Here is a 12,775-nt window from a genome sequence, read left to right on the forward strand (position 1 = left end):
TACATATCTTTTGGTGTTTTAAGGGCTTAAATGGTAGAGAATAAAATCCCATGCATTTTTCCAAGTCAAATGAAGGAGTTTGGGCACTATTTGGGCACTAAATGGGAGTTTACGGCCCATGAACCACCTCTATGGGAGTTCACGGCCGTGAACTCCTACTCCCTTGGTCTTATTTAAGTTTAAGACCCTTACAACTATGGTATTGCATTCAAGCTATTTTTCAAAGACCATAGGGGGTGTTGAGGGCATTTCTAACACAAGAAAATGAGTTTACTCCCCATGAAGGGGAGTTTACGGCTCAAGCACAATCTTGGGCAGTAAACTCATGTTTACTCCCCAAAATGCAAGTTCAAGGTGTTCTAAGTCCGATTCCATAAGCCTACAAGTCATACCTAAGCCTTAGGGACAATTTGGAGGGGTTTTAGGGCTTAAAAACCCCATTAATTGGTGTTCACGGCCCAAGAGTGTTCTTGGGCCATAAACACATGATTTTGTCCCTATTTTATGTTTTAAACTTGAATTTGCAGGCTAGATAATTTATACAACGAGTTAGGATAGTTTACCTACTCGTTTGGGGCTCGAAACGGACGATTTTTGGCTCGAATTTAAGTTGTAGAGAGAGAGAGAGAGAGTGGGCAGAGTGTAAAAAGTCTCTAATGGACTCCACTCTCCCTTATATAGGGGTTGGAGTTGGGGTTCAGTGGAAATCTACCCGATACTACTGTTAAACGGGGCTTTTTGGTCGCACCCGATTAAACGGTCAAATTTTGACTTGGTTGCAACCACACATTTTTAAGGGTATTTTGTGGGTGTTTCTAATTTGTTTCAACCCTTACCAAGTCATTATAAAAGTCTTAAATTAATTAACCTCTTCCAAAAGGTTAACGGGCAGTTAAATAAGTGAGGCTTATTAACGGAAAAGGTTAAAAATGACGGAATAGATTTCGGGTTGTCACACCTTGACTCATGTTATGAGTCCAAATTAGGGTAAAAGTCCATTTTACGCTTCTCAAGCTTGGCCCAAATCTAAGGCCCAAACTAGATGACGAAGGGCCTAAAATCCAAGACAAACATCTAAGATCCAAATATGGCCCAATTTTCCAAATAGGGCCCAATTCCTTTCGTTAACCTTCACCTAAGAAAATCCGTCATAACAAAAGACCACATCATAAAATCCAGGTGGACCATCATCGGGGGAGTAGATTGGGTACGTGGGGCGTACACCTCTCTACACAGGGCATACCCTCGAAAGACTCAATTTCTTCCTAAGTGCTTAATAGCTTAAGCAATTAAGCCCAAACTTTAAATCAATGATCCAAATGCACTCTAGGGTCATAAAGTTTCCAAAATTAAGACTTTAGACGTTCAAAAACTCCTTAATACATGCTCTTAATCCATTAAGACCTTCTACAAGAATCATGGAGCCAAACTAGCTAAATGGACCTCATTTTTATGGTTAGAACCCTTCCTAGGGTCTGAAGGACAACCCAAAATGACCAAAACCATACATGCATAACAATGGGACTTTTAGGAAGAAAAAAGAACATCATAAAGCTACCAAAATGAGATCCAAGCAAACAAATCATAAAGGTAGCAACTTTTTACCTTCTGGAGCTTCCAAAGAAGGTGATTATCCAAGATCCAAAAGCTTTCTTCAACTACTAATATCATTGATGCAACTCCTTCTTCATTAAGCACACAAATAACACACTTTTAGCTCAATACACTCTCTTATGGGGTTAGGGTTTGCTAAAAATGAGTCAAGGGCTAGGAGGCTGAAAAGATGAGGGTAAATGATCCATAAAGGTGCTTAAATACCCCACAAACCCTAAAACTTAGGGTTTCATTCGGACAGGAGTACACCCAAAGTACATATGTGTATGCCCAACGTAATAGGGAACACCCTAGTACACTTAACGTACTCACATGTACACTTAGCATACCGCACCATCTCCCAAAATTACCATTTTGCCACTAGGGCTTCTTGTGACCACTTCCTTCCAAAACAAGGACTAAAATGACACACTTTAAAACCAAGAGATGAATTTGAAAATGACCAAAAACTAGGGCGTTACACCAGATCTGAAGATTTTGGGTTTTTTGGTAGCTAGATCTGAACACTTAGAGGTTTCTTGTCATCACCTTGAGATCACCACTACTTTAGTGAGAGGGTGCCAACAGTATGTCGATGGCGGTACATGGAGAATAAAGAAACAAGTTTTTGAAAGGGATCGTCACTAAGGATGATGTTTCTGAAAGAGATCTAAAAATCGGCGCCTTTACCTAAAAGGATTTGGAAACAAAATCTTCATAAATCTATAACTACATCTAGAAATCAATGTAGTTTTTGTCTATGACATCTCTGAAGGCAAAGAACGGAGGTTCACTGTAACACTCCAAAATGAGTCACAATAAAATTTTAAATTTTCAAAACCCACAATGAATCAATATTGTTTGCAAAAAGAGCCTTTGTTTCATAAGCATTGCTTCAAATCAAAGTATTCCCATGACCAATAACATAAAATCCGAACGATATGCACGATCATGCCTTTGCTTTTCCCAATCAACTGAAGTACCTGAATCTGTAATAAAAAAATATAAGCACGAAGCTTAGAGAGTTTTCCCCCAAAGTAGCACCAAATAAACATAACAAACAAATAAACATGTTTGATCCAATCAGCCTTAGGCTGGAATACCAAAACATGGCGGGTCCAATCAACCATCGGGTTGGAATACCCTAGGCCTTGTCAACCTTCGGGGTCCAATCTTCTTCGTGATGGAATACTCCAGGCTGGAACATTAATATACAACGGGTCCAGTCATCCTTGTGATGGAATACCCTGTGGCCCAATCAACCATCACATTGGAATGTCCCCGGTTTGTAGGCTCATGCACATATCAGTAAAGCCTCAACTATAACTCAAAATGTGTGTACACATAACAAATAAACATATAACTTACCAAAAAACTGTTAGACGGGGCTAACATATCACTACAACATGACGAAATAATATTATAGAGCAAAATATGCAATCCAACGAGCCGACCTTGGTGCCTTCGATCCATAAGTATAGTGAGGAAAACTCACCTCTCATTCTGAACAATAGGTGATGAGGTACCGACTCTCAATCTTAGATTTAACCGTCACCTATCCATCCAAATGACCAATTCTCAAACACAATCCAATAATACCCAAAATACCCCTACGTCATACTTCGTCAAAATCAGGTAAAAGTAAAAATTCCAAAATATCAACTGAGTTAACCCAGCTGAGTAGGCCAAGCGTACTCAGCTCTACATCTAGCGTACGTTTTGGTTGACCGGGCACGGGGCTATTTACCATGTACGTGCAGTGTACGTATTATACGCCCAACGTACGTAGCTGGCTGCCAACCCAACTTATTAAGAGCTTAATTCTTAAGTTTTAAGCCCATTTTCCAGGTCCAAGCCCAAAAATTGTGACCTTGACCATAAAGTTTCCAACTTTACGGTCTTGCATGGCCATTTAGTGCGTACTGTCTGAAACCCTATGTTCATAACTCAGTAAGACCATCTAACACATGCATGGATTACATACAACACTCAAGATCATATTTTTATGGTTCATAATAGCTCCATAATGGATAAAGTTTCCAACTTTATCCATTAAAATGGTCCCAACAAACAAGATCTAGTCTATAAGTCTCATAGGGACCTAATAAGTGCATCTTTTCAACTTAATCCATTAATTCCAAGTCTCTAATCTTCAAATCTGAATCAAAATGATGTTTAGATGATTAATGTTTCCAGCTTTATCCATAAAATGCTCACAAACTTTCAAGATGTAAACTTTATGCACTTAATGTGACCAATATCTCATAACACTCAAAACCAGCTAGATCCAACAATATCATCATCAAGATTAAAACTTTATACCTCTAGAAGAAAGATCAAGATGAACAAAGTCTGGATCTCCAATCTCCAATGCACCCAACACTTCTTCCATGAGTTCCTTCTTCTCCAAGGTGCACTAATAACACCCCAACGCACTTAAAACACCTTCTTTTTGCTCACAAGCTTCAATCTAGGGTTAGGTTTTCAAGAGAGGGAGTTAGAGAGGCGGAGGCTGATAATAGTGTGGGTTTGGGGAAGTTGAGGAGCTTAAATAGGGCTCCAACCTTGAATATAGGGTTTGGGAATTGATCGCATACGCCCCGTGTACTCAATTTATGGCCAACATACTAGGGATGCCCCAGTACACCCATCGTACATGTTGAGTATGCCCAGATTACTGGGATGCGCTAGTAAGCCTTGCATACTCCCGTGCGCCCTACGTACGTGCCTAACCCAAAAACCGCGTAACTTCAAACGGTCGTAATTTCTTAGTTCCAACACCGTTTTCAACATTCTTTATATCCACTATAAGGTATTGAAGAGTTCTACAATATTATTCAAATATCATGGACTAAAAAAATTCTCAAATGAAAATCCATATTTCATGCAAGAACCCAACCTAAGGTTTTTTCGTTTCTACCCTTCGGCCATAAACATAATTCAAGGGTAAATCTCTTAACTAACCTTACCTCCTTCTACAAGGAATAAACTTTTCCATGTTAAGGCCCAAAACCTTAATCATTTGACTTTTGACACACGGCCCAATAATGGCAGTAAACAGGAGGTTACATTCACTAGAGTTGCCAAAAACCATATTCAGAAAAGATGTGTTTTTGCATAGTATTGTTGTAGATCATCATTGTGAGATCTGAAGAAGATGAACGGAGCTCTGAAGTGGACAAGAGGGGATGGCGTTTTGTCAAATCTATCTTTTGAAAGAAATTAAGACAGTGGATTATGTATCTTTATTTGAGCTTATGAGAAGTGTAACTTATAAAAGTGATACATGTATATAGGTAGATTAATACCAAAAAGAATTGAAGGTAAAGCGAAGAAGAAAAAAAAGGAGGTGGATGGAGTTTACTTCACACACACAACGAGAGAGAGAGAGAGAGAGAGAGAGAGAGAGAGAATAAAAAGAAGGAGAGAGATAGAGAGAGAGTGTGCTGGGTGGGGTGGGCGATATATATATATATATATATATATATATATACTAGGTTACAACCCGTGGAAACCACAGGTAAAATAAATTTTATTTTTCAATCATATTTATAATAAAAGAGAAATGCAAAAATAGCAACATACTTTCTGTAACGACCCAATTTTCAAGTCCAAAAATTTCTTTTTAATTAACTGACTCATAAAAACATTCATAAGAAAATACTGTGAAATCACACCATCTCATAAAACCATGTATCATGTCTGAAAACCCAAGTCATAAAATAGTAACATGTTAGAGTATAATCCCAGAATATCCATAGAGCGGAAAACAAAGAGTGTGTATATTGTGACAACCCGAAATTTTCCATCCAGTTCAGTCAATCACTTGAATTGAAAGTCAATTTCCCTTCTAATAATTGTTAGCCAATTTAAAAGTCCGTTTGATTATTTTTAATAATTATTCTCGAAACGAACGGGTATAAAGGAATTAAATTCTAGGACATCGGGGTAACAATGGAACAATCAACGCCTTGGATTAGTGTTCACGGCCAAACTAAGTGAGTTTGGGCCGTAAACTCCCTTAGGGCCGAAATCTCATTGGCTTAAATAGGAGTTTACTCCCCAAACTTTCCATTTCCAACTTCCACCCTCAAGTTTACTCACCATTCTCTCTCAACTATCATCCCGTCTTTCACCCGATCTCCCGAAAATGTAAGTGTTTCTCGACTTGATTTATTGTTATAACATAACACCTAGTGTTTATACATCATTTCATCCATTCAATTTTGTGTTTTACTTAGATCTTCAAAACACCAAGAACACACACTAGTGTTCTTGCACCTTAAACACCAAATCAAGCTTCTATCTTGTAAGTACACTTGCCCTAGCTTCTTGGGTGCTTAATATGAACTTGATAACACTTGAAAATCATCAAATAACACAATAACAAAGGAGTTTATGGCCAAGGATGTACTTGGGCCGTAAACCCCTTTTTAAGTGGTAAAATGGACATTAGTCCCTTCCTAAGCCTTGGATGCCAACCTTAAACCTTCCTAGAAGTATTGAAGACCTTTAACAACAATTAAACATGTCCCTAAGAGAGTTACAGCCGTGAAAACATAAGAATATGGTCATTTGGCTGTAAACTCCACAAGGTGGTCTTATTATGCCCCTAATGCTTTCCTAAGGCTTGGACTTGATCATTTGATGCCCAATCATGACTTGTAAGACCTGAAAACACAATTTAGCATTTAGTACCATGAGTTTACGGCCCTAAACACATGGGGAAATGGTCATGGGCCGTAAACTCCATAAAGGGGTGGTTCATGGGCCATAAACTCCAATGCCATGTCATACAACCCTTAGGTGCAAACCTTTGGTACCTATAACACTTGAATCAAAGTGTTTCCATGACCTAGGGTGTCTTAACTTGATTAATTAGTTAATAATTGACTAATTAGATTACATATATGTTTATTATATGATAACTAGGACCATTGTGTGTGTCAAAGTCCTCACTTGACACCTAGCACCTTGTCCGACACTTTCGAACAAACCACTCACTGAAGGTGAGTTCATACCCCTTAATTAACCTTTTAAATGTTTTTAAATGTTTTTAAATGTTTATAAATGCTTTATGGGGGGGAATACAAGTTGAATCATGTTTAGTTATTATATCAATCACATGTGATTAATAACTAGCCTGCAAATGGATTTACTATACGTTAACTGTTTTACCAAACAGATTTCTTCAAATACCTTTCTTAAATGTTTTTACATGTTTAAAACTCTTTATCAAACTGTATTACATGTTGTAAGTTTCCTATCAAACTCTGTTACAAATGTGTTTTCAAACAAAAGTTTTCCTTATACTTAAACTGTCTTATCAAACAAAATACTTTCAAATCGTTTTATAAACTGACATCAGGTCATCGTTTCTTAATATTAAACTTTTCAAAGGTTTTACAAAACTGCTTTTATGCTTTTATATTGTAAAATGCATGCCTAGATATATATAGTTATATAAATAATGTTTAAAGGACATAGGACAACTAGCTCGCTTTATTTCCTTTTCCTCGTTGGGATATGGTCTTAGGGCATCGGTTGCTCGTCCGAATGTCGTCTAAATATTAGTTATATATCATGTATACATATATAGGTATAAAAGTACCATTAGTCAGTTTTGTACCTTTGGTTAGCAACGGCATACTTCTGGTTATACTTGTACATTACTAGTGACTATAATAGGCACAGTTAGGAGTTACTACTTACAATTCCAAGTACAAGGAATCGCACAAGAGTCAGTTCATTCATGAGTCTATACTAATACATTACATGTTACATGAATACGCTTACATAGATACGCTTACATGAATACGTTTACATAGATACGCTTACATGAATACGTTTACATAGATACGCTTACAAAAATACACTTACATAGATACGCTTACATGAATACGTTTACATGGATACGCTTACATGAATACATTTACATAGATATGCTTACATAAATACGCTTACAATACATGATAACAGAACAGACATAACAAGGTGCTATAGCATGGAACAAGTTCAGGATCTAACTATACCAATGAATCACTAATACTTTGTGATAGTTATATTGGGTATACATGATCATACTAATGTGGATGTTCACGGCTTGCAACCATGTAGGGGTCGCGTTTGGTTCCCAAAATCTCTTGACACGGAGCGCTTAGTATGGGATCTAGCCATCACATTATGCCTTAACCCTCAATTAAGGCATATTAGTACAAAAGTAGTCACTTATTACAAATACTACAATACTTATACAACAATTACAAAAGGATAAAACTCCAGTTAATAAATTATTAATACCTTTACCATGTGTCATATTCACATAATCGATGAGGTGGATTACATAATAATAATAATAATGGTCGTACAATCGGGTCTTGGTAGAAGGCTACTTTCAAAACAGTCGGGTCTTGGTAGAAGAATACTTTTTATACTAATAGGAATCATAGGGATTTTCTAGGCTTTTCAAACGTTTACAATTAATTACAAACATTTTCATACTTATACAAGCTTTTCTCCAAATGTTACAAGTCTTTAGTTCACAGTTTTACAAATCAAATACACATTAATACTTATGAATTCACCAGCTTTATTGTCGATACTCGCTTTCAAAATAACTTGTATTCTCAGGTCACAAATAGGCAGGTACGACGACCAAGTTTTGTGAAGACGGAGCAGTCAAGACTCCTCTTTTATTTTGATTATTCATTATGTTGTCTTAAACTATGAAAGAACACACTTGTAATTAAAATTATACTATTAATGCAATGGATAATGTTGTTGCTTGTTTACTACTTTACATTGTTGTGATACATTACATGACGTCTTCCGCCCCAGAACGTTTCCGTCGTTCTCGGTTTTGGGGTGTGACAGATTGGTATCAGAGCATTGTTTATAGTGAATTAAGTATATCACCCATAAAAGATATACTAACTATAACTAAATGGGATTAAAAATACTCTGACCAAGAGTTTATACTTTTAAATAATAAAATATTTAACAAAGTATACGTGCATGCATTCATACAAAAATCCGTGTCACAATGACAAGAACAAAAGTATTATGATTGTTGAATATCACAGGTAAGCTCAGGGATGTATGGTCAGCCTTGGGAGTGGCATAGCCTGATCAACTATGCTATTCCGAGGAGTGATTAGCACATGCCCAAGAATGGTTGTGATGTGTCAAGAAGTCTAAAAACCTACCAACACTACTACAATGAGAACATTATAACAGAACCTAGGTCTAAAATACCATAGGGGTGTTTTGTGTTACTATAATTACTTACTTGAAAACTAAAAAAGATCTCCATTACTAAGTTGATAGTTGCTAAGTGGATACACTAAGGTTATATGTAACTAGGATGTTATAGACTTAGAATCTGTGAAATTTTTGCTTTACCCCGGTTCCTTGTGAATTTGGAGTTAAGGTCACTTATTCAAAGGCCTATCTATGTTTTGATTACATATGACTAGTATGCACTTTACAAATAGTGATGTAACTAATGAAGATTTTCTAATAATTATCTAGATAGTTCGTCTAATAATTATTTCCTTACCCCAATTCTCGCAAAGATTACATGGCTGGACTCCATCCCGACGGCAACCCATACCTTCCGAATGAAGGCAATGCTGGATGGTTTGGAGAAGAACCCGAGAATGATCATCCAATCCCTTTGAATGATTACCATGATGAAGACCTTTTGGATGATGATAACTCCAAACCCGAGGTTGAGAACCTACCCCCGGTAGCTCCCATTCCAAATCCTAACCCTCGTCTGGCTTTTCATGGTCCGACGCCTCCTTGGGTAGAATGCTTGGAAACATGGAGCGAAGATCAAGATCGGACTATGTCGTTTAAAGGAGACCGAAGCTTCTACAACATAAACGAATGGAGCTCAGCAGACAGAGTTCTACCAATCCTGATCCATAGAGTTGCCCGAAACGAAATCCAGGGTAGGACGCCTCTCCAACGTATCGCAGAGGTTGGTGCCAACGCAGGAATGCATACCATCCACACCAATCACCTTGAACACACTTACGAGAGATCTGAGAGAATCCATGAAACCCTACTGCAAGCCCTAGCTGAAACTCGAGCCGAAGTCATTGAGCTTTGAGTACGTCAGAGGGTGTACGAAAGATACCTACTTGATATGGAACGTCAACTAGCTGAACTAAGGGTTCACCATAGGGGTGATTGTCGCCATTAGGAGACATTTTACTTTCCTTCTTTGTTTTAAAGAACTGTGTTCCTATCCATGTTCTGTGTAGCACTTTTCTATGTGACTACCTTGTACTGTAAGTACGTTTAGTTAGGTCTTTATGCTGTCAAAGACTTTTCTACTCCAGATGTGATGTAAGACCTACTACAGGGTCAATTTTCCCGAACTTATTACATCTTAAACATCGATGATATTGGCAGTCGGCTAATTTATGTGTCACTCTTTGTTCAAATACTCTCATCATACTTTCATTGGAGTCTATCTGAAACATGCTTTAGTCAAGTCTTTGGACGATAGTAATTTAACTCCGGAGACATTTCCAAGTCTCTTTCAGTGGTTGGATCATATTATCCACCAACCTATAGTACCTCGGCTTGAACGAAAAACGTCTTGAGACCATTCTACGAACTTACTTCTACTCTTTACTAGGACTGCATCATAGGGATGTAGGTCAAACCTTCGAGAACATACTCTTACTCTTTATATGAACGATCGGACTACATCTAAGTTCAACCATAATAGCTCATGAACTCCTTTTCGTTCGTGTTACAGAATCATGTCATCATACGGAAATAGTCAGCCGAACAATGAAACCCCTGCCTTTACTATGGACGCCGCTACTTTCCAAGCCGCAGTTACAACTGCCGTGACGGCTGCTGTGGCAGCTGTCCTTGCGAACCGCAACGCTAACAATGCAAACAAGACTGACAAAGGAATTGACAATTCCAATCGTGGTAACGATCCGACAAGTCAACAAATAGTAACAGTCGCCAACACCCAAAATAACAACTCAGAGCTCAAGAAACGGAAACGTCAAGCCCAAGTTGAACACAAGCGATTTCAAAGGCTTGCCATGCGACAACAACAAGTGGCGACTCCTTCCACCTCAGCACCGGTCAAGCGTTATGAAGGAACACTCCCGAAGTGTAACAAGTGTAACTATCATCATAATGGATCTTGCCGAGTATTGCAATGCAACAATTGCAACAAGATGGGGCACATTGCTCGTTTTTGTAGAACCACCTCCACCACCGGAGCCAGCCAGGTTTGCTATAGTTGTGGTGAGACAGGACATTATCATAGGAACTGTCCAACAGGAAAGAACAACGAAAACACCCACGTCCACAAAACTACGACTCGACACCTCGTTTCCACCACCGATGCTAGTACCAGCCCGATATGTCACTAATGGGGTGAGATAGGGCACTTCAAGAAAGATTGTCCAATAAAAAAGAACTCTGGCGCAGACGGGGAAATACTAAGGATTACTGCCACAGGAGAGACTACCCCGGACCCTCGTTAAATTATCTAAGGCGTTCATTGTAACAGACTCATAAAACATGTTTAAAACTAGTGCAACTTGAGTCTTATCTTTTGCGAGACCCCATCAGTAAAGGGACCCTCGTGCTGCGTATACTTGCCTTTTGTAGTATACCTTGTTCGCAACATTAGTCTTGTAGTAAATCTAAAGTATTGTAACTCTGTTAAAGGTTGCACTGTTGTTTTTTTGTCTGTAACACCTTATGTTCAAATCTAGTGTCTTTACTTTCAAGTATGTCCGATATTATTATACAACTAGAGTCAATTCGATTCACACAATACCAGTTTCGTACGCACATCTCTCCCTCCGAAATCGCCCTTCTAGGTGAAGTCGTCATTCCAGAACACCGAAGTACCACTCGTACAATACATCAAGTTCAATCCAAAGACCCATACGGTTGATCTATCGCTGAAGAATGTATACATAGGGGTGGTATATAATCAAGGTTCTACAGGTTTAGAATTGATGATTCCAATTTAACTTCTTTTCCTCGTTGGGATGTGAGGTTAAGGAAGAATCATTTATTCAACTACCTTTTCAATCTTAATTATATATGACTCGTATACACGAGACTGTGATTGATGAACCAAGTATGACTTTTAACATGAACTTCAGGACGGAGACTGCCCAAGACTACGAGTGATCGCATCGTCATGCGAACAAACTTAGAACCCAATATTCCTCCTGTAACCCGATCGCCCTACAGTCTCACACCAACGGAGATACAAGAACCATTCAGACAGCTTAACGACTACCCAACAATGGAATGAGAAGACCAAGCTCCTCACCGTTGAGAGCTCCGGTCTTATTCTTAAAGAAGACAGACTTCAGAGGGTGCGATCATATCAACTCTAATGCACCAAATCCCATCAGAGCTCCGCAGTTAGACGTGTTTAGGCGAGAGAAGTACTATGATGGGTAACACCCTGGGAAGTCCTCGTGGTGCAGACCTCGATAGGACTTCCATTTAGAAATCATTACCTTCTGCCTCGCATAGATGAATAGGTTGATCAACCCTAAGGAACGAAATGCATTTCAGAAATAGACCCAAGATCCGAATATCACTAGTTGCGAGAGTTAGTGATGGATGTTCCGAGGACAATCTTCCAAACTCGATGCGGACGCTACGAGTCCATAGTGATATCCTTCGGATAGGACCAATACGCCCATAGTATTCATGAACTTAATGAATAGGGTACGCCATTCTTACTTGGATCAGTTTGTCATTGTCCTTTTAAATGACTTACTGATCTACTCTCATAGTAAGAAGGAAATCATAAAGAGTATCTACAACAAACCATGGAAACATTACGATCAGAGAAACTCTTCGTGAAATTCTCTAAATACGAGTTTTGGAAATTGAAGAGTCGAATTCCTGAAGCACACCATTAGTGATGTGGGAATTCTTGAGGATCCTTCCAATAATCAAAATCGTTGAGAATTTGTCAACACCGAAGACACCGACGAGAATTCGCCAAATTCTAGGTCTTGCTGACCTACTGTCGAGAGTTCATCCAGAACTCATCGCGGACTACGGAACCTCTTACGACTTTGACTCAGAAGGGAGTGGCCCTTAACTGGGAGGAGAAACAAGAGGAAGAAACCTTTGGAAATCCAAGTGAGAGACCAAATCCTTTTGG

General features: G+C 38.6%; 1 pseudogene; it reads left to right on the top strand.

Moving 5' to 3' along the window:
- Window positions 1-11,967: 11,967 nt before the first annotated feature.
- Window positions 11,968-12,086, top strand: LOC111896678 (5S ribosomal RNA; annotated as a pseudogene).
- Window positions 12,087-12,775: the final 689 nt, after the last annotated feature.

Source organism: Lactuca sativa, chromosome 4, assembly GCF_002870075.4.
Source record: "Lactuca sativa cultivar Salinas chromosome 4, Lsat_Salinas_v11, whole genome shotgun sequence".
In the NCBI taxonomy this organism is placed as follows: Eukaryota; Viridiplantae; Streptophyta; class Magnoliopsida; order Asterales; family Asteraceae; genus Lactuca; species Lactuca sativa.